This window comes from Petaurus breviceps, unplaced genomic scaffold (assembly GCF_028583685.1).
Source record: "Petaurus breviceps papuanus isolate PSGF00001 unplaced genomic scaffold, PetGlider_PUasm1.0 90823, whole genome shotgun sequence".
Classification (NCBI taxonomy): domain Eukaryota; kingdom Metazoa; phylum Chordata; class Mammalia; order Diprotodontia; family Petauridae; genus Petaurus; species Petaurus breviceps.
Window position 1 is genome coordinate 6,807,571 of NW_027187352.1, and position 22,885 is coordinate 6,830,455.

General features: G+C 38.5%; 1 long non-coding RNA gene across 1 annotated transcript; it reads left to right on the forward strand.

The window, feature by feature from the left end:
- Nucleotides 1-2,889: 2,889 nt before the first annotated feature.
- Nucleotides 2,890-5,324, forward strand: LOC138148290 (uncharacterized). Its single transcript, XR_011165010.1, has 2 exons — nucleotides 2,890-5,193; nucleotides 5,271-5,324. It is a non-coding gene; the product is annotated as an uncharacterized lncRNA (long non-coding RNA).
- The last annotated feature ends 17,561 nt before the right edge of the window (nucleotides 5,325-22,885 follow it).

Consider the following 22,885-nt stretch of genomic DNA (forward strand, 5'->3'; position numbering starts at 1 on the left):
CTCTCTCTGAAGGAGTTTATAATCAGTAGAATACCCCAGCCCCAAACTATAAAGTTCTAAGTTTGGAAATTTCAGACATTATGGAAAATTTCCAAATTCACTATGACAGGTTTGTGAGGGAAATACTTTTGTAGGGTTATGATGAAATATGTTCCTTTCCCTTTGCATGTATGGCCCTTAATAGGAGAGAGGGAGAAGGACTAGAAGGAAAGATGAGAGTTGGAGAGGAGAAAAAGGAGAGAAGCAAAAAGAAGAAAACAAAACTGAGCAGAGGAAGAAGGGAGGGAGAAGAGGTAAGAAAGGGAGAGGCAAAGCAGAAGAGCAGAATAATTCCATTCAACTCAACAAACATTAAGCATCTACTGTGTGCAAGGCATGGTACTAAGTGGTAGGGCTACAAAGACAAAGTGCTCCAAAGGCAAAAATATGAAACCCTCCCTGTCTTCAAAGAGCTTACATTCTACTGAAGTAATAGGGCCTGTGCACCGATGAGCATAATACAAGGTATATTGAGAAGAGAAAGAATAGTAGTACTTGAGAGAGGAGGAGGGAATGAAGGAAGGTTTCACAGAGAAGAAGACACCCTGAAGGAAATTACAGGATGATGAATTTGACCTTAATTCAAGGGAAGATTTTAGAATAGATGAGATATGATAGATGAGATAATGAGGAGACTAATGGATATCTTGCTTAGGAGGAGGTGATTGATTGCGAATACCGTCATGAGGGTCATCAAGGCCAGGTCATGACCAACTAACCTTATTTCCTTTTTTTTTTTTAAAGAGGATACTAAAATTACACAACAGGAGAATGATGTTGATGAAGTTTGCCTAGATTTTTTAGCAAAACTTTTGATACAGTATTGCATGATACTTGAATTATAGTGAATAGAGAGCTTGATTTGGAGTCAGGAAAATTTAAGTTCAAATATGGCTTCAGATTCTTACCAGATGTGGGACCTTAGGCAAATCATTTAACTTTTGTCTGCCTTAGTTTCCTCATCTGTTAAATGAGTGTAACAATAGTACTCACCTCCAAGGGTGATTGTGAAATGAGATAATATCTATAAAGTGTTTTTTAAACATTGAAGTGCCATATAAAATGAGCTATTATTTGTTTTTTTTGGGGGGGGTTGGATAATTTTTTGTCTTTATTAATTTGCTCATTTACTTTTAGTTTACAAGATTCAGTTCCCCAGTTCTTTGAGCTTCAAATTTTCTTCCCCCTCCCCCCCCCCCCCCCCCCATGGCGGCATACATTCAGGTATAGGATCTGCAGATACTTTCACATTAGACATTGGTCAGGTTATAAAGAAGGATTGTATCAGATGGAATGAACAATGGGAAAAAGGAAACAAAACCAAACAAGAAAAAGAATAAGAGCAGGTAATTTACTTCAATCTGCATTCAAACTCTGTTCTTTCTAGTTCTTTCTCTGAATGTAGACATCTCTCTCTGTCATGAGTCTTTTGGAGTTTACTTATATCCCTGCATTTCTGAGAAGAGTTCAGTCTATCAAAGTTGGTCATCACACATACGTTGTATCTGTAATTGTGTATAAATTTTTCCTAGTTCTGCTCTTCTCACTCAGCATCAGTTCATATAAGCCTCTCCAGGTAAATATGAAGTCCATCTGCTTTTTGTTTCTTATGGCGCAATAGTATTCCATTACATTCACATACCATAACTTGTTTAGCCATTCCCCAATTGATGGGCATCCCCTTAATTTCCAATTCTTTGCCAACACAAAAAGAGCTGCTATAAATATTTTTGTATATATGGGTCTTCCTCCTGCTTCTGTGATCTCTTTGAGATACAACCCTAGAAGTGGTATTGCTGGGTCAAAGGATATGAAGTTACTTATAGCCCTTTGGGAATAGTTCCAGATTGCTCTCTGTATCAGCAATGCCATATTCACAATGCCTATAGAGATTACAAATATGCTGATATAATTATCCATTACAAAATACGTCATGTTTGCCATATGAGGAAATAAACTAGAAAATTTATTAAGATACCAAAAGACTGAGTCCCAAAACCAGAAAGTGAAAGCCATCAGAATAGTTATGATATTGGCACAGGTAGATAAAGTAGAAAGCACCCACATTTTCAAGCCTTTAAAACAGAACAGGCTACCTCAGGCAAAGGTCCTCCTCTCCCCACACACAGCAACCACCCAGCGTCCTGGAAGCGCGCTCCCAGCAGCTCCGGCCCCTGGCAGTCCTCAGCAGGAGTCCTTAGCAGAAAGTCCTTAGCAGTCCTAACTCAAAAAGGGCTTCGCGCTGCCACTGCCTCTGCTGCTGCCGCCGTCACCACCACCGCCAGCCAACGCAGGAACGCTAGCTTGGCTTCCGCTTCCTCTTGCTCCGCCCCTTCCTGCTACATCAGCAAGTCCAACGGGGCATGGAAGATCTTTAAATCCCATAACCCTTACATTCGGCCCCAAGATCTTTCATGTCCCTTACTTGACAAAAATACAGTAGGAATAACTGGTGTCAACAAAATTTCACAACAATATAACAAGAATAGCACACAATAAACACAAAACCATATTTTAGGGTGGCGCTTGAGCACAAGCTCCCCATCATTCCCCCCACCCCGAACAAATGGGGCCCCAAAATCTTGTGGTAAGGGGTGAAGATCTCTTCTTCTATGGCTACTTGCTGCTGAAATCGGATGTAGAGCTGAACCTGTCCTAAGGGGTCCCATTTGAGAGGTCAGTTCTTAATATGCTTGATGCCAGGTCCAAGGGTGACACATCACAGTTGCAGACAGGGGGTGACATCCAGCTTAAGCTATCAGGCATCTACAGATGGAGGGTACCAAGCCTGTGGAAACAAATCTAACAAACAAAAAATCAAGAAAAAGCAAAGAGACAATAACCAGACTATCGTAGCCTCACTCACGGTAGAATAAATGAGTTAAGGGTACAATTTTGTAATCATCTTCTCCAGAATAAACAATAGTTACAGTGTTATCCCTCCCATATGCTATAATCTCTGCAGCCTTTGGAAGATCATCTGGCTTCCGTTTTACCCATACTTTAGCTCCTGATTTTATTCTATCAGTAGAACCAAATCCTTCAGTTCCTGTGACAGTTATTTTGGAAGGATGGTCAGTTTTTACAAGTGGCATTGTTTTACAAGGAACAATAATCACTTGAACTATCCTATCATTCTTGTGAATCTGTATGGGCCTTTCACTTAAATTCTGGAATGTTACAACAATTTCTCCTTGATAATTAGAATCTATTACTCCAGCCAATACATGTATTCCTTGAGCTGCTAATCCTGATTTGGGTAAAATCTGTCCAAAGTGATTTTTAGGGATTCTTATGCATATCCCAGTGGAGATTTTTCTTATTTCTTTTCTGTCCAACCAAAAGTCCTCTAAACAATGTAAATCATACCCCATTGAACCAGGTGGTCCTGGGTACGGTGCTGGGACATCTGGCCTCAAGGTCCAATACTCAATAATTGGGATCTTGTGTGTTTGTTGTTTTCTAATTTGCAGATTGGGGGTCATCATTCTGGCTAGAGGTGTACTTCCTCCCAATGGTCTATTATTCAAATTACGCAAAGCCATGAACAAATTATCCTTCCAATGTTGATATGAATTATTGGAACTTAACTTCCTCAATTGTCCTTTCAGTAATCCATTCATTCTTTCAATCAACCCAGATGCTTCTGGATAATATGGAATATGATATATCCATTCTATATTGTTTAGTATACAATACTTCTTCATTTCATTGCCTTTGAAATGTGACCCGTTGTCACTTTGAATCTGCATTGGGGTTCCATAATATAGGCTTATGAGATCTAGAGTTTAACAAGTGTTTTTCTGGGTTGCATTCTTATAAGGACAAGCTACTAGTACACCTGAATAGGTATCAACACAAGTACATATAAATCTGCATCCTTTATCCAGTGGTAGTGGACCAATATAATCTATTTGCCAGATTTGGGCTGGGACTTTTCCTCTTGCTATCTCTCCAGTTACTACCCGAGGAACAGTTCGCTCCTTTTCCAATTGACATATATGACAGTCTTCTGCTATCTGTTTTAACAGTGAATGAGAGATACTAATACCTCGATCTTGTGCCCACTGGTGTGTGGCCTGGACCCCCAAATGGCCTGCTGTTTGGTGGACCCATTTTGCTAATACCGGATCATCAGTTGTTGTCAAAGTAGGGACAATATGTTCAGTAGCAATCTTTGCCAGTCGATCAGCATGAGCATTGTACTCACGTTCTGGTGTGGTGGGGGCCACGTGAGCATCTACATGAAAAACTGACAAGTCAGTGACCAAAGACATGTTCCAGATATCTTCCCATAATTCTTTGCCCCAGACTTGTTTCCCATGAATTTCCCAATTTTCATTTTTCCACATGGGCATCCATGTAGCTAACCCATTAGCTACTGCCCATGAATCAGTGAATATATGACACTGTCCTCCTTGTTCTATTTTGATGGCTTGATATACTGCCATAAGTTCAGCATATTGGCTACTTGCACCTATCCCAGTACTTTCCAAAGTCCTTCTAGTACATGGGTTATAGGCCACTGCTTTCCAATGTCTTTTTTGCCCCAAATATTTTGCTGTCCCATCAGTAAACCATGCATGCCTCTTTTGTTCCTCAGTTAATACATCATATCCCTCATTCCACTTTACAGTGGACTTTACCAACTGTTGCTTTGGCTCAGGGGGTGTGTCATTCCTCTCAATTTCTATGTTTGCTACAGATTCATGTAGAGCAGAGACTCCGCTTTTGCCTGGGAGCCTTTCTGTTGGTTCAGAAGCCCTGAAGAAGGATTTTCTTGTTGTATGTTTACAGAAATCCTGGGAGAGGGCTTTGCTAATGTGTTCAGGGGTTCTAGGACTGTTCTACAGACAGAGGATGAATTCATGAAGGGACTGGCAATGTATCTTATGGCCTTGCTAAGCCTTGTCTCCCCAGGAACGAAGATTGCTGAGAACTTGCCTCGTGTCAAGATGAAGAAAAGACCTCCATTTGGGTATTAAGTGCTGTGTTTAAACTTGATGTAACTCTGGGGTAGATTCAATTGTGATCCAGGGGTGGGGAACTTTTGACCTTTTTGTGTTCTATGGTTGAGCAAATGAATGTATTTTACTTATGTTTGGAAACTAATCTCCATTTGAGAAGAGGGGCTTTGTGGTGGACTTAATTAAGGTATAGCCTAGGGGTGGAGAAGTATTTAGAACAGAGACTTTGTAATTGATTGAATGATTGGAAAGTCCTGGGGTGAGGTAGGCCTTGGAGATGATTTAATCACACTTAGTAAATGCTGTATTTTGAATGATGTCATGTTTTGATCTTCTCTGTTCTGGGTTTGTTACTGAATAAAATAGAGAGCACCTATGCTGGTATTTTGAACCTGGGAAGTTGCCTTTCCTTGGCATTACATTACACTCTCCAGAATGGTTGGATCAGTTCACAACTCCACCAGCAATGTATTAATGTTCCAATTTTTCCACATCCTCTCCATCATTTATCATTTTCCTGTTTTGTCATCTTAGCCAATCTGACCGGTGAGATGTGGTACCTCAGAGTTGTTTTGATTTGCATTTCTCTAATCAATAGTTATTTAGAGCATTTTTTCATATGCTTATAGATATCTTTAATTTCTTCCTCTGAGAACTGCCTGTTCATATCCTTTGACCATTTATCAATTGAGGAGTGACTTGTATTCTTATAGATTTGACTCAATTCTCTTTATATTTTAGAAATGAGGCCTTTATCAGAGACATTGGTTGTAAAAATTCCTTCCCAATTTCCCACTTCCCTCTTAATGTTGGTTACACTGACTTTGTACAGAAGCTTTTCAATTTCATGTAATCAAAGCTATCCATTTTGCATTTTATAATGCTCTCTAATTCTTGTTTGGTCATGAAATCTTCGCCTCTCCATAAATCTGACAGGTAAACTATTCCTTGCTTTCTCAGATTACTTACATTATCATCCTTTATACCTAGATCATGCACCCATTTAGACTTAATTTTGGTATACAGTGTTAGATAATGGTCTATGCCCAGTTTCTGCCATTCTATATTCCAGTTTTCCCAGCAGTTTTTGTCAAATAGTGAGTTCTTTTTTTTTTAAGCAATTGGGGTTAAGTAACTGTCTCAAGGTTACACAGCCAGTTATTTCTGGGTGTGGTGCTGAGTATCTGAGCCCGGATTTGATCCAGGTCATCCCAACACTGGAGCCGGTGCTCTTACTCGCTGAGCCACCTGGCCGCCCCTAAGCAATTGGGGTTAAGTAACTTGCTTAAGGTTACATGGCCAGGTGTTTCTGGGTGGGTGCTAAGTGTCTGAGCCTGGGATTCGATCTCCAGGTCTTCTCAACACTGGAGCTGGTGCTCTTACTTGCTGTGTTACCTGGCCGCCCCACAAATAGTGAGCTCATCCCCAAAACTGGGGTTTTTGCGTTTATCAAAGAGTAGATTATTATAGTCATTGACTGCTGAGTCTTGTGTACTCAATCTATTCCATTGATCCACTGCACTATTCCTCAGCCAGTACCAAGTAGTTTTGATGACTGCTGCTTTATAATACAGATTAAAATCTGGTATAGCTAGGCCACCTTCCCTAGCATTTCTTTTCATTAATTCCCTTGATATTCTGGGCCTTTTGTTCTTGCAAATGAATTTTGTTACTATTTTTTGTAGTTCTATAAAGTAATTTTTTGGCAATTTGATTGGTATGGCACAAATTAAATATGTAATTTTATTTAGGTAAAATTGTCATTTTAATTATATTAGCTTGATCCAGCCATGAGCAATTGATATTTTTCCAATTAGTTAGATCTGACTTTATTCATGTGAAAAATGTTTTGTAGTTGTGTTCATGGAGGTCCTGGGCTTGTTTTGGCAGGTAGATTCCCAAATATTTTATAATATCCACAGTAACTTTAAATGGGATTTCTCTTTCTATCTCTTGTTGTTGGATTTCATTAGAAATATACAGGAATGCCAAGGATTTATGTGTGTTTACTTTATATCATGCAACTTTGCCAAATTTATTTATTGTCTCAAGTAGTTTTTTACTTTATAGTTTAGGATTCTCTATCATCATATCTTCCACAAAGAGTGATAACTTGGTCTGTTCTTTGCCTAATTTGATTTCTTTTTCTTCTCTAATTGCTACTGCTAACATTTCTAGTACCATATTGAATAAGAGTGGTGATACTGGACACCCTTGTTTCACCCCTGGTCTTATTGGAAATTCTTCTAGCTTATCCCCATTACATACAATACTTGGTGATGGCTTTAAATAGATGCTACCTATTATTTTAAGGAAAGCTCCATTTATTCCTATACTTTCTAGTGTTTTAAATAGGAATGGATGTTGTACTTTGTCAAAAGTCTTTTCTGCATCTATTGAGATGATCATGAGGTTTCTGCTAGTTTTATTGTTGATATGATCAATTATACTGATGGTTTTCCTAATATTAAACCATCCTTGCAGTCCTGGAATAAATCCTACCTGATCAAAGTGTATTATTCTTGAAATAAGTTGCTGTAGTCTTTTTGCTAAAATTTTATTTAAAATTTTTGCATCTATATTCATGAGGGAAATTGGTCTATTATTTTCTTTTTCTGCTTTATCTCTTCCTGATTTAGGTATCAGTACCATGTTTGTGTCATAAAAAGATTTTTGGTAGGACTCTTTCTTCACTAATTTTCCCAAATAGCTTGTAGAGTATTGGAATCAATTATTCTTTAAATATTTGATAGAATTCGCTAGTAAATCCATCTGGCCCTGAAGATTTTTTCCTAGGGAGTTCACTAATGGCTTATTCAATTTCTTTTTCTGAGATGGGGTTATTTAAGTAATTTACTTCTTCAGTTAACCTGGGAAACTTATATTTTTGTAAATATTCATCCATTTCATTAAGATTGTCAAATTTATGTGCATATAAAGTGGCAAAATAGATTCACCCTTTTCATTTTTGATACTCATAGTCTGGTTTTCATCTTTCTTTTTTTATCATATTGGCTAAGGGTCTATCTATTTTATTGTTTTTTTTTTTTCACAAAACCAGATCTTATTTTTATTTATTAATTAAATAGTTTTCTTAATTTCAATTTTATTAACCTCTCCTTTGGTTTTCATTATTTCTAAATTAGTATTTAATTGTGGATTTTCAATTTGTTCTTTTCCTAGCCTTTTCAATTGCATGCCCAATTCATTGATCTCCCTTTTCTCTAATTTATTCAAGTATGCACTCAGGGATATAAAACTTCCCCTAAGAACTGCCTTTGCTGCATCCCACAAATTTTGGTATGTTGTCTCATTATTGTCATTCTCTTGAATGAAGTTACTGATTGTTTCTCTAATTTCTTGTTTGGTGCTCATTCTTTAGGATTCATTTGTTTAGTTTCCAATTAGTTTTTAGTCTGTCTTTCCATGACCCTTTATTGCATATGATTTTTATTGCATCATGATCTGGGAATGATGCATTTAATATTTCTGCCCTTTTGCACTGAATTGTGAGATTTTTATGTCCTAGTACATGGTTGATTTTTGTGTATGTGCCATGTACTGCTGAGAGAAGGTATATTCCTTTTTATCCCCATTCAGTTTTCTCCAGAGATCTATCATACCTACTCTCTCTAAGATTCTATTCACCTCCTTAACTTCTTTCTTGTTTATTTTGAGGTTGGATTTATCAGGTTCAGAGAGGGGGAGATTAGGGTCCCCCACTAGTGTAGTTTTGCTATCTATTTCTTCCTCTAATTCCCTTACCTTCTCCTCTAGGAATCTGGATGTGATACCACTTGGTGCATATATGTTAAGTAATGATATTGCTTCATTCTCAATGGGACTTTTAGCAGGAAATAGTTTCCTTCCTTATCTCTTTTAATTAGATCATTTTTTGCTTTTGCTTTATCTGAGATAAGGATTGCTACCCCTGCTTTTTTTTTACTTTAGCTGAGGCATGATATATTTTACTACAGCCTTTTACTTTTACCCTTTGTGTATCCCTCTGTTTCAGATATGTTTCTTGTAAACAGCATATTGTAGGATTATGGTTTTTAATCCATTCTGCTATCTGCCTCCATTTCATGGGACAGTTCATCCCATTCAAGTTCACAGTTATGATTACTATCTGTCTCTTTCCCTCCATCCTATTCCTGTTTATGCTTTTATTTTTCTCCCCTTCTCCCTTCCCCTCCTTAAGAGTTTCCTTTTGACCACCACCTCCCTCAGTATTCCCTTCTTATCAGCCCCCTCGCTTTTCCTCCCCTTCCCCCTTACTTCTTCCCTACCTTCTAACCACCCCCCTTTCTTAGCCCTTCCCCCTCCTACTACCTGTAGAATATGATAGATTTTTATACTTAATGTAGTATATTATTTCATCTTCAAACCGAGATTGACAAGAATAGATCTCATGTAAAGCTCCTCTCCCTCCCCTCTTTTCCTCTATTATGATACATTTTGTGCCTCTTCTCAATAGAGTCCTATGCTTAAATGGTTGTGTTATTCCCTCCTTGCACCAGAACCAATGAGGGAAAAGCTCATATAATGCTCAGCTCTCTCCCTTCTTTCTCTCTATTATATTGTTTTTATGCCTCTTTGTGTGGCATAATTTGCCCTTTTGTGCTTCATTCTTTCCTCTTCTTCCATTGCAGTCCCTTTGTAGCCCTTAATAAGGTTTTTTTTTATTGTCCTTTTGTGTAATTTATACCCATACCCTCTACTTGTCTATAAACAGTTTGCTCTTATTAAATAACAGGGTGTGTATGTGTGTGTTTTCCTTGTTTACCTTTCTATGTCTCTCTTGCATCTCGTAATTGGAGGTTGAATTTTCCATTGAGCTCTGGCTTTTTCCTCAGGAAGGTCTGGAAATCCATTATATCATTGAATGACCATCTCCTTGCCTGGAAGAATATGTTCAGTTTCTCTGGGTAGGTGATCCTTGGTTGTAACCCGAGCTCTTTTGCCTTGCGAAAAATTGTATTCCACTTCCTCTGATCTTTCAGTGTAGAGGCTGCCAGTTTCTGTGCTATCCTCACTGTGGTTCCATGATATTTGAATTATTTCCTTCTGGCCACTTGTAGTATTTTCTCCTTTACCTAGTAGTTCTGGAGTTTGTCCACAATATTTCACAGACTTTTTAATTTAGGATCTCTTTCAGGAGCTGACTGGTGGATTCTCTTGATTTCTATTTTACCCTCTGGTTCTAGTATCTCAGGGCACTTTTCTTTGATGAGCTCTTGGAAGATGTTTTCCAGGCTTATTTTTTCATCATGATTTTCTGGTAGGCCTATGATTCTCAGATTATCTCTCCTGTATCTGTTTTCCAGGTCAGTTATTTTTCCATTGAGATATTTTACCTCTTTTTCTAATTTTTCATTCTTGATGTTTTGTTTGACTAATTCTTGGCTCCTCATAGAGTTATTCACTTCAATTTGGTTGATTCTAGTTTTTAGCAAATTCTTTTCCTAGATTAGTTTTTGGAGCTCCTTTTCCATATCATACGTTTTTCTTCTTAAGGAGCTGTTTTCTTCATTGTAATGTTTTTTCTAATTTTTATTTTAAAAGAATTATTCATTTTATCTTCTATGTCTTTCATTTGGTTTTCAAAGTTCCTTTTGAGCTCATCTAAGAAAGCTTTCTGTGCCAGAGACCAGTTCCCTGTCCAGGCTTGAGCTGTGGGTGTGGAGTCATCACTGTCTCCCTCTGAATTTGGATCCTCCCTCTCATGATAGTAGGACTCTAGAGTCTTTGTCTTTGCAGTCTGCTTTTTACCCATTTTGAGGCAAGGTCCTAGCCACACCCTTCCTCTAGGGTTCCTAAGCCTTTACTATTTACATTTTTGCCCTGGGGCAATAATTACTATGTTTTGGGGGGGGGATTGGAGCAGCTGGGGTTCACTCTGCCATTCTGGTCCCTAGAAGTCCAGATAGGGGCTTTTTAAATTTCTAGGCTGTAGATTAGTAGTTCCAGGAGTAGCTGCTGCCCCTGGCAGGGGCCCTGTATTTGACTCTTACACTGCTCCGTCCAGTCCTAGCCCTGTAGTGATAGGCTGGGCAGTGGCCCTTGTGTTGGTGGGTCAATTTGCCACCACGTTGATCAGGCCTCTGTATGCCTCCGATGCATCCAGGCCTCTGCACTGTCTGGGGTCGTCTTCCTGCTATTATTTATTATTATTGTGAACAATTATTGTAAACTCTTAGATGGATATGAAACCAATTGAATGGTCAGACACAAAGAATTGCTGTTAATGATTCACTATCAACTTGGTCAGAGGTCTTCTGCTAGATCCTGTGCTATTTATCATTTTTATTAATTACTTCAATAAAAGCATAGATTAAATGTCTGTCTTCTTTGCAGATGACTCAAAACTGGGAGAAATGTGTAGCTAATAGAATAACAGAGTCAGAATCTAAGGAGATCTTGGGAGACTGAAGTGCAAATTTTATTTTAATTTAATTAATTATTTTATTTTATTTTATTAATTATATAAGACAAAAATTGTCGCTTTGTTTATAGCCATTCCATATATGCGGAATAATGCTATTCACTTCTGCTAATGTTGTCAGGTACAATTTGTGAACTTATTTCGGATCATGGAGCCCAAGTCATGGACAATCCAAAAATTAATAACTAATCCAATAATTAATAACGCTCTGTGAGATTTCAGATCTACCACAGCTGGTGGGTCTGGGGACTATGCTCACACCCAAAAACATAGTGATACAATCTGACAAACATTTTACAAAATTCTTATAGGTTAGAATTTCTCTTGGGGCCCCAAGTCCTAGCCATACTATCTTCCAAACCAAAAGGTGATAAAGGGGAAAAAAAAAAAAAAGAAAATTGAGCTCTCCCCCTCCCCATCCTTGAGAGAGTCTGGTCCCAATAGATATCCTAAAAGGAATAAGAGACCTCAGTTTGACATGATGTCGTTTGCTCACCTTCAGGTTAGAAACTAAACTGTCCTGGGGAAAAAATCCCCCTGGGTCCCAACAGTGCACAGGGCATTCCAGCTGGAGGTCTGGACTCACCCCCCTCTAGGACAAACAGGCTAGCTAAAAAAAGACATGAGGAAGGGAGAGACCCTCTTGGATTCCATTTCAGTGGCACAGTTTAAGAAGGATAAGCTGGAAATTGTCTAGAGGAAGACAATTAGGACATTGAAGGACCTTGAGTATGATACATGATAATTGAAGAAGTGTTTAACCTCTTCCATGCCTGGAGTAGTGGAGGCACAGTCTCAAAGATTTGGTTTTCCTGAGTTGAGAGACTGAGGACCCAGATTCCAGATGCACCACTTTGCTGTGCTCAAATGGTGGACCAGTCATCACCTGCCTTTTCCCTGTTCCCTAGCTTGCAATATATTGGGACAAAAAAAGCAGCCCAGGGAGTGAGAGACTGTGTGAGTAGAAGTGCTGGAGGTGATTTGTTGTGAGACTGTGGGAGAATACACTTCTGGGGATACAAGGTTGTTGTTTTTGGTCATGTGGTGAAGTAAATGTCTTTTGCTTTTTATTGGTTATGTCCTCTGGCTGGGCTTATAAAAGATCACTGGTAGGTGCTGGCCCAAAATGTACCTTGAACTCAAGAAGGTAGCTTGCAGGGGAACTACAATTCAGCAAGTCCACAAATCTTTGCCAAGTGTTTACTATGTGTACACAGGGCTGGTGCTAAAGATATGATTTAAAAAAAAAGTAACAATCCCTGATGTCAAATGGGATTTAAATTACAGTGGAGGAAGTAGCAAGGAGACAATGCATAGGTAGATAAATTAATGCAAAGTAATATAATTTTGAGTGGGAGAAAGTGCTGTAACTGGGGGGGGGGGGTGTGAAGTGCCTAGGGGCAAATCATGTAAGTGGTATCAGCTGAGATGCATAAAAATTCCCCTAAGGAAAAATAAGTCTGGAAAGATGGGTTAGCTTTAGATTGTAACAAGCTTGAAATACCCGGCTGGTATTTGGTAGTGGACAAGCTGCAGTAGGGAGCTGCTGAAGGTGGTGGTTTTTTTTTTAATCAGGAGTGATGATGATCAGATCTGTGCCCTAGAAGAACTGCTTTGGCTGCTGTGTGGAGGGAGAGTTAGAGAGAGAAGCCTTGGAAGCAAAGAGGCCAATTAGGAAATTTTTATAATAGTCCCAATCAGTGACCAAGTCCTAGCCTTACTACCTCCCAAACATCTCTGGAATCTGGAGCAGTGTGGTGTGATATGCTGGACTGGGAAATCATGAAGGTCCGAGTTTAAATGCATACTTCTGACTTTTGCTAGCTGTGTGACTTAACCTCCTCCAGCCTCAGTTTCCTCATCTGTAAAATGAGAATAATAATAATAACTGAGGAATCTACCTTACAGCTTGATTGTGAGGCTCGAGAGATAACGGATGTAAAGTATTTTGCAAACTAATGCATTCTACAAATGCCTATTATTATTGCTACCATCAATAATCAATTAAGAAGCATTTACTAAGCACCTACTACTAAGCACAGTGTTAAGTGCTGGAATTATTGATGATTATGATAATTATATTTCCATATGGGGGGGGTGTGGGGTTAGGAGCACAGTGCCCCTGCGATCTGGAAAATCTGCATAAAATTCATCGGCCCTTGTTTTGTACTAGAGAAGTCTGAATTATTGTGTATTAAAAGATAAAAATATTTTGATATAATATAATACTATGCATATATTTTATGCATATCTACATTTTTTTTTGCTTTTTTGGAGGGCAATTGAGGTTAAGTGACTCACCCAAAGTCACACGGCTAGTAAGTGTGTCAAGTGTCTGAGGCCAGATTTGAACTCAGGTCCTCCTGACTCCAGGGCCGGTGCTCTATTTACTGTGCCATCTAGCTGTATCTATATCTAAGTTGTTTTTTTTTTTTTTTGCCTTTTGGAGGACAATTGGGGTTAAGTAACTTGCCCAAGGTTACACGACTAGTTTGTGTGTGTGTGTGTGTGTGTGTGTGTGTGTGTGTGTATGTGTGTGTAGGTGTTAAGTGTCTGAGGCCGGAACCAAACTTGGGTCCTCCTGACTCTGGGGCTGGCGCTTTCCTCACTTTGCCATCTAGCCACCCCTATATCTAAGTTTTTAAACATTTTCTGTGTCATCTAGCTTTTCATGTGTTGTCTATGGGTTTCACAAAACTCCCTCCCAATTCCTGTTTAGTTTCTTATGCCAACCTGCAATTTATTAAAACTGCAAAGAGGAAAGTCACAATGTAGAAGGGATAACTAATTATCTGTCTAGTCCTTTCCACTCACATTGCCACCTTCATCCCCACTAGCCCGGACTAGCAATGGTTAACCAACTAGTCTCCTTGTGTCTACTCTAGCCCTTCTCCAATCTATCCTCCACAGGGCTGTCGAAATCATCTTTCTAAGGCACAAGTACGACTGTGTTGCTCCCCCGGGAAGATTGTGACACATTACCATCATTGCTGGCACTGAAGCATGTCATGGTGGTGTGTTTGGGGAGGGAGGGGCTTCAATTACTCAGCCATCTGCTGATGATACCTCTCTGCCCAAAGTGGAGCAGCTGGAAGATTCACCACTTGTTTTAATGATAATTTCATCTTTCAGAAACTGGAGGAAGTGGCAAGAGAGGCTCCTATTTTGGATCTGACTTTGACCAACAAGGAAGAAGTGGTTATTAAAGAAAAATAGCAACCTTGGTGGTCAATGGTAATCACAAGAAACCACAATGATGGTTCACACAAAGGACAAAGGGGAGTTCCATGAAAGTTGTTTATAGGCCACAAGATGTGACTAACAAAGAACCACACACACACAAAGCATTGTAAAAGGAATCATCAAAGACATGGACAATCAGAAACGGAGCTGGGCTGCCCTCCTGCCCAACTCCCATTTCCCAACCTGTCTGCAACTCCATGTACAAATCTGCCATTCAAAAGCTTGATCTTGACTTTTGCTCCTGCTTTTTCAAGTCTGTGCCTCATAAGCTATGCAGCTTCAGGCCCAGCAACTCTCAGCAAATCGAGTGTCTTCCTAGGCAGGAAAACCACTTAACCCACATGGGCAGAGGTGTGGGATAACATAGACACTTGTGTTGCTGTAACATGAAGAGGCCTAAAGGAAGTCCCCAGCACATTTGATGGACCCCTTTATTGTGGAGGACTTAATCTTTTCACCTCTGGAATTTCTTCTTAGAATGCCTTAATTGATGAGTTCACTTGGTTCAATGTACCCAACCAGTCCCATCCATGCTTTACACAAACAATATCCTTGCAATTCCTGCTATACCCTTTGCCATCTGCTTTCCAGTTCTGGAACCATAATAAAATTAGTAATGACATTGCTACTGGAAATGATATGCCAATCTGCTTCTCAATGTCTCCACTCATAATCCTAAGAATCTTTTAAAAATCAAATTTAATTTTTTCAGGTATCAAGCAATTTTTTTCTTACTTCTGCTACCTTCCATTTAAAAAGAAAAGAAAGGAAAAAGATAAAGAAAATCATTATAATAAAGAAACAAATTAAAGCAGAACAAATCTCCATGTTGGCCATGTCAAAAAATATGTGTATTTTAGTCCAACCTCTTTGACAATAGGCAAGTCAGGTTTTTCGTTGTTGCTTCTCTGGAATCATTGGATCAGAATTCTTATGTCTTTCAAAATTGTTTGAATTTTACGATGTTGATGCTATAATATACAATTGTTCTCCTGATTCTGTTTACTTTATTTTGCATCAGTGTATACAAATCTCTTCAGATTTTTCTGAAACTAACTTTATTTCTTATAGCAAATCATATTTTCCATTACATTAAAATATTATAACTTGTTTAGCCATTCTCTAAATTATGGATACCCTCCTTAGTATCTTACTACTACAAAAAAAAATCTGCTTAAATATTTCTATGAATGAACAGGCAGATTTCAGAAAAACCTGAAAAGACTTGTACAAACTGATGCAAAGTAAAGTAAGCAGAACCAGGAAAACATTGTACACAGTATCAGCAACATTGTGTGATGATCAACTATGAATGACTCAGCTCTTCTCAACAACACAATGATCCAAGACACAAAGGACTTATGGTGGAAAATACTATCCATACCCAGATAAAGAACTGATGAATTCTGAATGCAGATCAAAGCCTACTTTTCAAATTTACTTTATTTTGTTTTTTTTCCCCTTTTGATCTGTTTCTTAGTTCATAACTGTGACTCATATGCAAATGTTTTATATGAAAGCAATGTATAACCTATATCAAATTGCTTGACATTTCAGGAAGAGGGAGGGGAAGGAACACAAAATCTTGTAAAAGTGAATGCTAAAATTTTGTTAACATATAATTGGGGAAAATACTATTAAAATAAATATCCCTACAAATATATGTCCTTTTCTTTTTTGTTTTTTTTTTTATCTTTTTGGAGGTATACCCCTAGTAGTGGAATAAATGTGTCACAAGACATGCACAGTTCAGTAGCTTTGGGGCATGGTTAAAAATTGCTTTCCAGAATGGCTGGACCAGTCCACAATTTCACCAACAGTGTGTCCTTGTCCCAGTTTTCCTGAAGCCTCTCCAACAATAGCAATTTCCCAAATTTTGCTCAGCTTTGTCAATCTGATGGATATGAGGTAGAACCTCAGAGTTGCTTTAATTTGCATTTCTGTAATTATTAGTGCCTCAGAGCTCTTTATTTTCATATGGCTATTGATAGCTTACATAACTTCCCTTCAGAACTTCTGGCTCATAATCTTAGACCATTTTTAAATTGGCAAATGGCTTTTATTTTTTACAAATTTCAATTAGTTCTTTATATGGAGATCAGATCTTTTTTCAGAGAAAGTTGCTGTCAAGATTTTTTTTTATCAGTTAACTTTCCTTCTAATTTTAGCTGCTTTGGATTTGTTCAGCAAAAATTTTAATTTTGTGAAATCAAAATGGCACATTTAATCTTCTGTGATCCTCTTTACCCATATTGTTCATACATTTTCCTCTTCTCAATAGTTGTGAAATGTAATTTCTTCCTTGTCCTTCTATTTGTTTTTACATAACCATTTATATTTAGGTCATGTATCCATTTGGAGCTCTATGGTGTGAGGTACTAATCTCAATCCCATTCCTGCCAGCCTTTTGTTCAGTTTCCCTAGTAGTTTCTGTCAATGATGAGTCTTTCATTTTATCAAACCCAAGACTATTATTCTCATTTGCTTTGATATGTTGTGTACCTAATCTATCCCACTGATAAATCTCTCTATTTTTTAAACCATTATCAAATTGTGTTGATTACTTCTTTGTAGTATAGTTAAGAGATCTGGTGCTATAAGACTCCCTTTCTACTTTACAAAAATTAATTTCCTTGAGATTCTTGAATTTTTGTTCCTCTAGATGAATTTTGTTATATTTTTATAGTTTTTTCAAGTAATCTTTTGGTAGTTCAATTGGTATGGCATTGGATAAATAAATTAATTTAGGTAATATTTGTCATTTTTGTCCTATTGTCTCAGTTTGCCCATGAGAAATTAATATTTCTCCAATTATTTAGGTCTGCCTTTATTTATATGAACAGTGGTTTGTAGTTGTAATCATATAATTCCTGAGGGTACTCTGGTAGGCAGTCTTCCAAGTATTTTATACATTGTGTAATTATTTTAAATGGAATTTCCCTTCCCCTACAAAGTTTTATTAGTAATGTACAGGAAGGCTGATGATTTTATGTGTTGCTCTTCAGTTCTTGCAATCGTTTCTGACTCTTCATGATCTCATGTGGGTTTTTTGGGGGGCCTTTTCCAGCTCATTTTACAGATGAGGAAATGGAGGCAAACAGGATTAAATGACTTGCCCAGGGTCACACAGCTAGTAAGAGTCTGAGGCCAGATTTTAACTCAGGAAGATGAATCTTCCTGATTCCAGGCCTGGTGCTCTATCCACTGCACCACATAGCTACCTCTGATCATTTATATAGATTTCTTTTATATATGATAGCTAGGTGGTGCAGTGGATAGAGTTATGGGCCTGAGGTCAGGAGGATCTGAATTCAAATCTAGTCTCAAACATTTACTGTGTGACTCTAGACAGGTCACTTAACCCTTCTTGCCTCAGTTTCCTCCTCTGCAAAATGAGCTGGAGAAGGAAATGGCAAACCACTCCAGTATCTTTGCCAAGAAAACCCCAAATAAGGCTCACAAAGAGTTGGACATGACTGAACAGCATCAGATTTTTTTATATGTATAAAGTAAATGTGAAACATTTATTTCATACATATATAAAATAAATATAAAATACATTAGGAATATATTTTGAATAACATAAAATATATTTATACATATATAAAATAAACATGAAATATTTATTTTATAGATATTTAAATGAATATAGGACAACATAAAGTAGTAAATATATTTATTTTATATCTTATGACTTTGCTGAAATTATTTATTATTTCTGTTAGTTTTTTAGTTAACTCTTTAGGATTCTCTAAGTAAATATTGTTATCATCTGCAAAATCAATGCTTTGTTTCTTCTTTGCCTATGTTTATTCTTTCCATTGCTGGAGAGAATAATTTCCAAATCAGAATGTCTCTCTCTCTCTGGCCACCCCTCCCCCTATATGATTTGGCATACAGGAATAAATAGGGTGTGGTCCCACTGGACAGTTCTCCGCTCTAGTCAGTTCACATCTGAAATTTTGTGTTCAGTTCTGGGTGCCATAGTTTAGAATGGACAGAGAAAAGCTGGATAGGGTCCAAAGGAGGGAGTTCATTTCTTATGAGAATCCATTTCAGAACAAAGGAATTTTTCATCTGGAGAAACTTTGTGGTGGTTGTGGAACCCATGATAGTTGTGTTCAAATATTTGAGGGGCTGTCACATGGAAAAGGAAACAGATTTGTTCTCATTGGCCTCAGAGAGCAACACTAGGAACCACGAGTGGAAATTGGAAAGAGGCAATTTTGGGGTTTTATGTCAGAAAAATGTCTCCTAATGAGAGCTATCCATAAGTGAAATGCAATGCCCTAAGAGGTTGTGAATTTTCTCTCCATGGAGGTCTTCAGGCAAAAGCTGGATGACGACTGCTCTGACATGTCTTTGAGGGGATTCTTTTAGAACCAGATGTTAGATCAGTTGACATCCAGGGTCCCTTCTGAGTCTGACATTACTTCATCCACTATGTTGATTGTTTACTGAGTATAAAAAAAACCCCAAACCCACAACAACATTTGATTCAGTGCAGCAAAACATTGAATCAAAGAACCTTCTGTGTGGTATCTATGTGAGAAAAGAAGAGGGGACATATGGGAGAGACATTATAGGGATAGAAATGACAAGATTTGGCAGCTGACTGTGGAAGTGAGAATGAGGAGTCAAGTATGATATTTAGTTTGTAAGCCCATTGTGATGAAAAGAGATGAGTTTTGGGGGAATGATGAGTCTATTGAATGTAGGTACCTTCTTCAATGTGTTTGAGAAAGGGGGGGCTATACTGTCTTGGATGATAGCAGACTTAGAGGGGTCTAGTGGAGAAGATGGAGAGAGGTGGGTTAAATGACGATTTGACTCAGCTCTTGTTGATTGGGTGGACCCAAAAAGTAGTTAATAACTTCTTTATATCAATTTTAAGGAATGTTTCTGTTGGAGTAACCCACATCACACTAGACCTGTCCTTGGTCCTGAGGGATAAAAATTTATATTACTTGAATAAAGTCATAGGTGACATGCTTTATAAAGTGTGCAGGTGACATGAATCTAGGAGGCAAAATGGCACACTGGATAGTAACATACCATGATGAAGCAATGAAGGATGATTTTAATGTTTATAAACAACTATCCTAAAGTAACTTGAACACTCATACAGGTCTGTGAATCATTCATTTGAAGATCCACTCTCTTCCCTCCCTTCCCCCACCCCCCTGCTCCATAATGCAGTTTTACAAGCAATTCAGGCCTGCTCAGCCTGTGCCACTCTTATCTGTATCCTTCTTATATAAGTTTGACACTGGGAGGGGGAGGTGGGATGGGGAACTCATATGTCTGAGGTCTTTCTTAATTTTTCCCGACATCGTGAAGGTGTCAGTGAAGCATCCTGACTATCCATGTGTCGTTCTTCATTTTTTGTCTTCCTATCTTCTCTTTCAGTCCTGTATTTCCCTAATGATATATTTTTTTACTTCTCCGCTCTTTTAAAGTCCCTTGTTGATTATTGTTACAGCTTGGTCATACATATCATTGCCCTCTGTGTGATATTCATGTTTAATTCTTTGGAGGTTGCAGTATTTCATGTCTTCCTTACAAACAACACTGGTAGGATTTTGGCATTAAAAAGATGTCTTTGTTTCTATAAGAAGCTTGGTGTCATTAAAAGGACTCCACAATTTCCCCAAAGCAAGCCAGCTCACTTTCTTCCTCTTGTTCAGTTCTGGAACCAACTCACTATCCATATGTACTATCTGTCCCAGATGAACAAACTCTATACAGTGCCTATCCAAATGTATTTTATTAATTGGATAATATAAATTCTTCATCCACTTGGTCTTTGTTGTGTAGCTGATCATGCCAAATTCTTTTCATTGATTACAAATCTCTTCCAGAAGACTTGTCAATATTTCAGAACTTGATGTAACTGGATGAAGTAATCCACAAACTGGAACATCTGGAAGACCTGACCATTCAAAGGGAATCCCTCTTCAATTTGGACTCTGAACTGGTCCTCCTCCATCAGAGTGGCAAACATCTTTCATAAGCATACATCCCCCTGTTTTCGCCTCAACTGATTCACATAGTCAGGTATTTGTTTAATTTTGTTATTATAACTTTCAAGGAATCTGTAATGATTTTTATGTATGGATAAGAGAAAACTAACTGAAAAGTCTTATATGATGTTTTCTTTTGTTGTTGTTTAGTTGTTTTTCAGTAATGTCCAACTCTTTGTGACCCCATTTGGCATTTTCTTGACAAAGATACTGGAGTTATTTGCCATTTCCTTCTCAGCTCATTTTAGAGATGATGAAACTGAGGCAAATGGGGTTAAGTGACTTGCCCAGGGTCACACAACTAGTAAATATCTGAGGTCAGATTTGAACTCAGAAAGATAAGTCTTCCTGACTCCAGGCTTGGCATTGTATTCATCATGCCATGCAACTGACATTATATATATATATAAATCCTTGATCTAAACTGGTTATTCTTCTTGTTTTTGTTCTCTTTTGTGTCATTTTTATCTCCCCTATGAGCATATCTGGTCTTTGGTGTTAAGGCTCAAGTGTGGGAGTTACACTGTCCTTGATAGTGAAAACAATTTGTTGGAATAATCTTTGCAGATCTTTTCCATTTTTCTTCTCTTTGTTGCTTTCCATTTTCTTCTTTAAGTGTTGTTGGGATGCCTTTGCTTAGTTGAATATCTTGTAAAATTTTCTTTTTAGAAATTCTGAATGTTAAAAATGCCAAATAAAATTATAATTTCCATACACATGGAAATAGATGGGGAAAGGAGGGGAGAGGTTGAAGGGGGAGAGCAAAACTAACTTTAAATTGGTTTCTATCCCTTACTTCTTTCTGCCTTGTGAGACGACACTCCTTATAAGGCAGACTTCAGAAAAACTTGGAAAGACTCACATGACCTGATGCTGAGTGAAATGAGCAGAAGCAGGAAAATACCGTACATAGTAACAGTAACATGGTGTGAAGACAGACTTTGTTAAACTTAGCTCTTCTGAACAATGCAATGAAGACAATTCCAAAAGACTCATGATGAAAAATACCATCCACATCCAGAGAAAGAACTATGGAGTCTGAATGCAGATCAAAGCATACTATTTTCTCTTTCTTTTTGTTGTTTTTTCTTTTTTTTCTTTCTCATTATTTTCCCTTTTGTTCTGATTCTACTTTCACAACATGACCAATGTGGAAATATGTTTAATATGATTATATGTGTATAGCCTATATAAGATTGCACACCATCTTTAGGAGGGAAGAGTGGAGGGGGGATTTAGAACTCAAAATCTTATAAAATAGAATATTGAAAACTAAAAATAAATAAATATTTTTTAAAGCGAGATGCTGCTGCTCATAGTCATCCATATTTCTTTGTAAGATTTTACAGATGGGGGCGGGGGCGGAGTCAAGATGGCAGAATAGAAGCAGTACCTCCGCTGGGCTCCGGCTTCCACCTTCCCCAATCCATGTTAAAGGGGACTTTAAACAAACTTTGGAGCTGCAGAACCCACAAAATGACACAGAGAAGCTAACCTCCCACTGAGGACAGCCCAGCAGGCTGGCAGGAATTGGCCAGCACAGTGCCCTGGAAGCTGAGCCCAGCCCCATGCAGAGGCTTTAGCCCCAGGGAGGGCCTGACCAGCCGGCCGGAGGGACCCCAGATCAGCAGCAGCTGTGGCCATTTCCAGATTTGTCAACACATAGATGCAAAGGACAAAGTGAGAGGTCAGTGCAGTCTGGACTTTGGGACCCAGTAAGTGGGGGTTCGTGGCTTCTCGGGGGCAAAAGTAAGTGGGAGTGCATGGCTTTTGCCCCCCGGGGCAAGAAGCCTCTGAGATCCCAGCACAGCCAGCCAGCCCCATGTGACAGCTTCAGCTCCTGGCCTGCAGAGTGTAGGGGGACCAAGCACCAATCTGAGGGGCAATCACTCTTGCTTTAACCTTCTTGGATCTGGATTACAGTCTAGGGTGGAGGTCCAGGGGTGTGTGTCCAGCCTGCTAGAGTGTGTGGAGACCTCAGAGAGGGCACCCATCTAATACCTCTGGCAGCTGAGAAAACCCCAGTGTTTGGGATGAAAGCTCCCCTGTCTGGTGGCAGAGTCCTACTGTGGCAAAAAGCCCAGGGGTCAAGTGACTAAGGGGCAACATGACCAGGCAAAGGAAATAAAGCAGACAGAAGATTCCAACATTAGACTCCTATTTTGGGG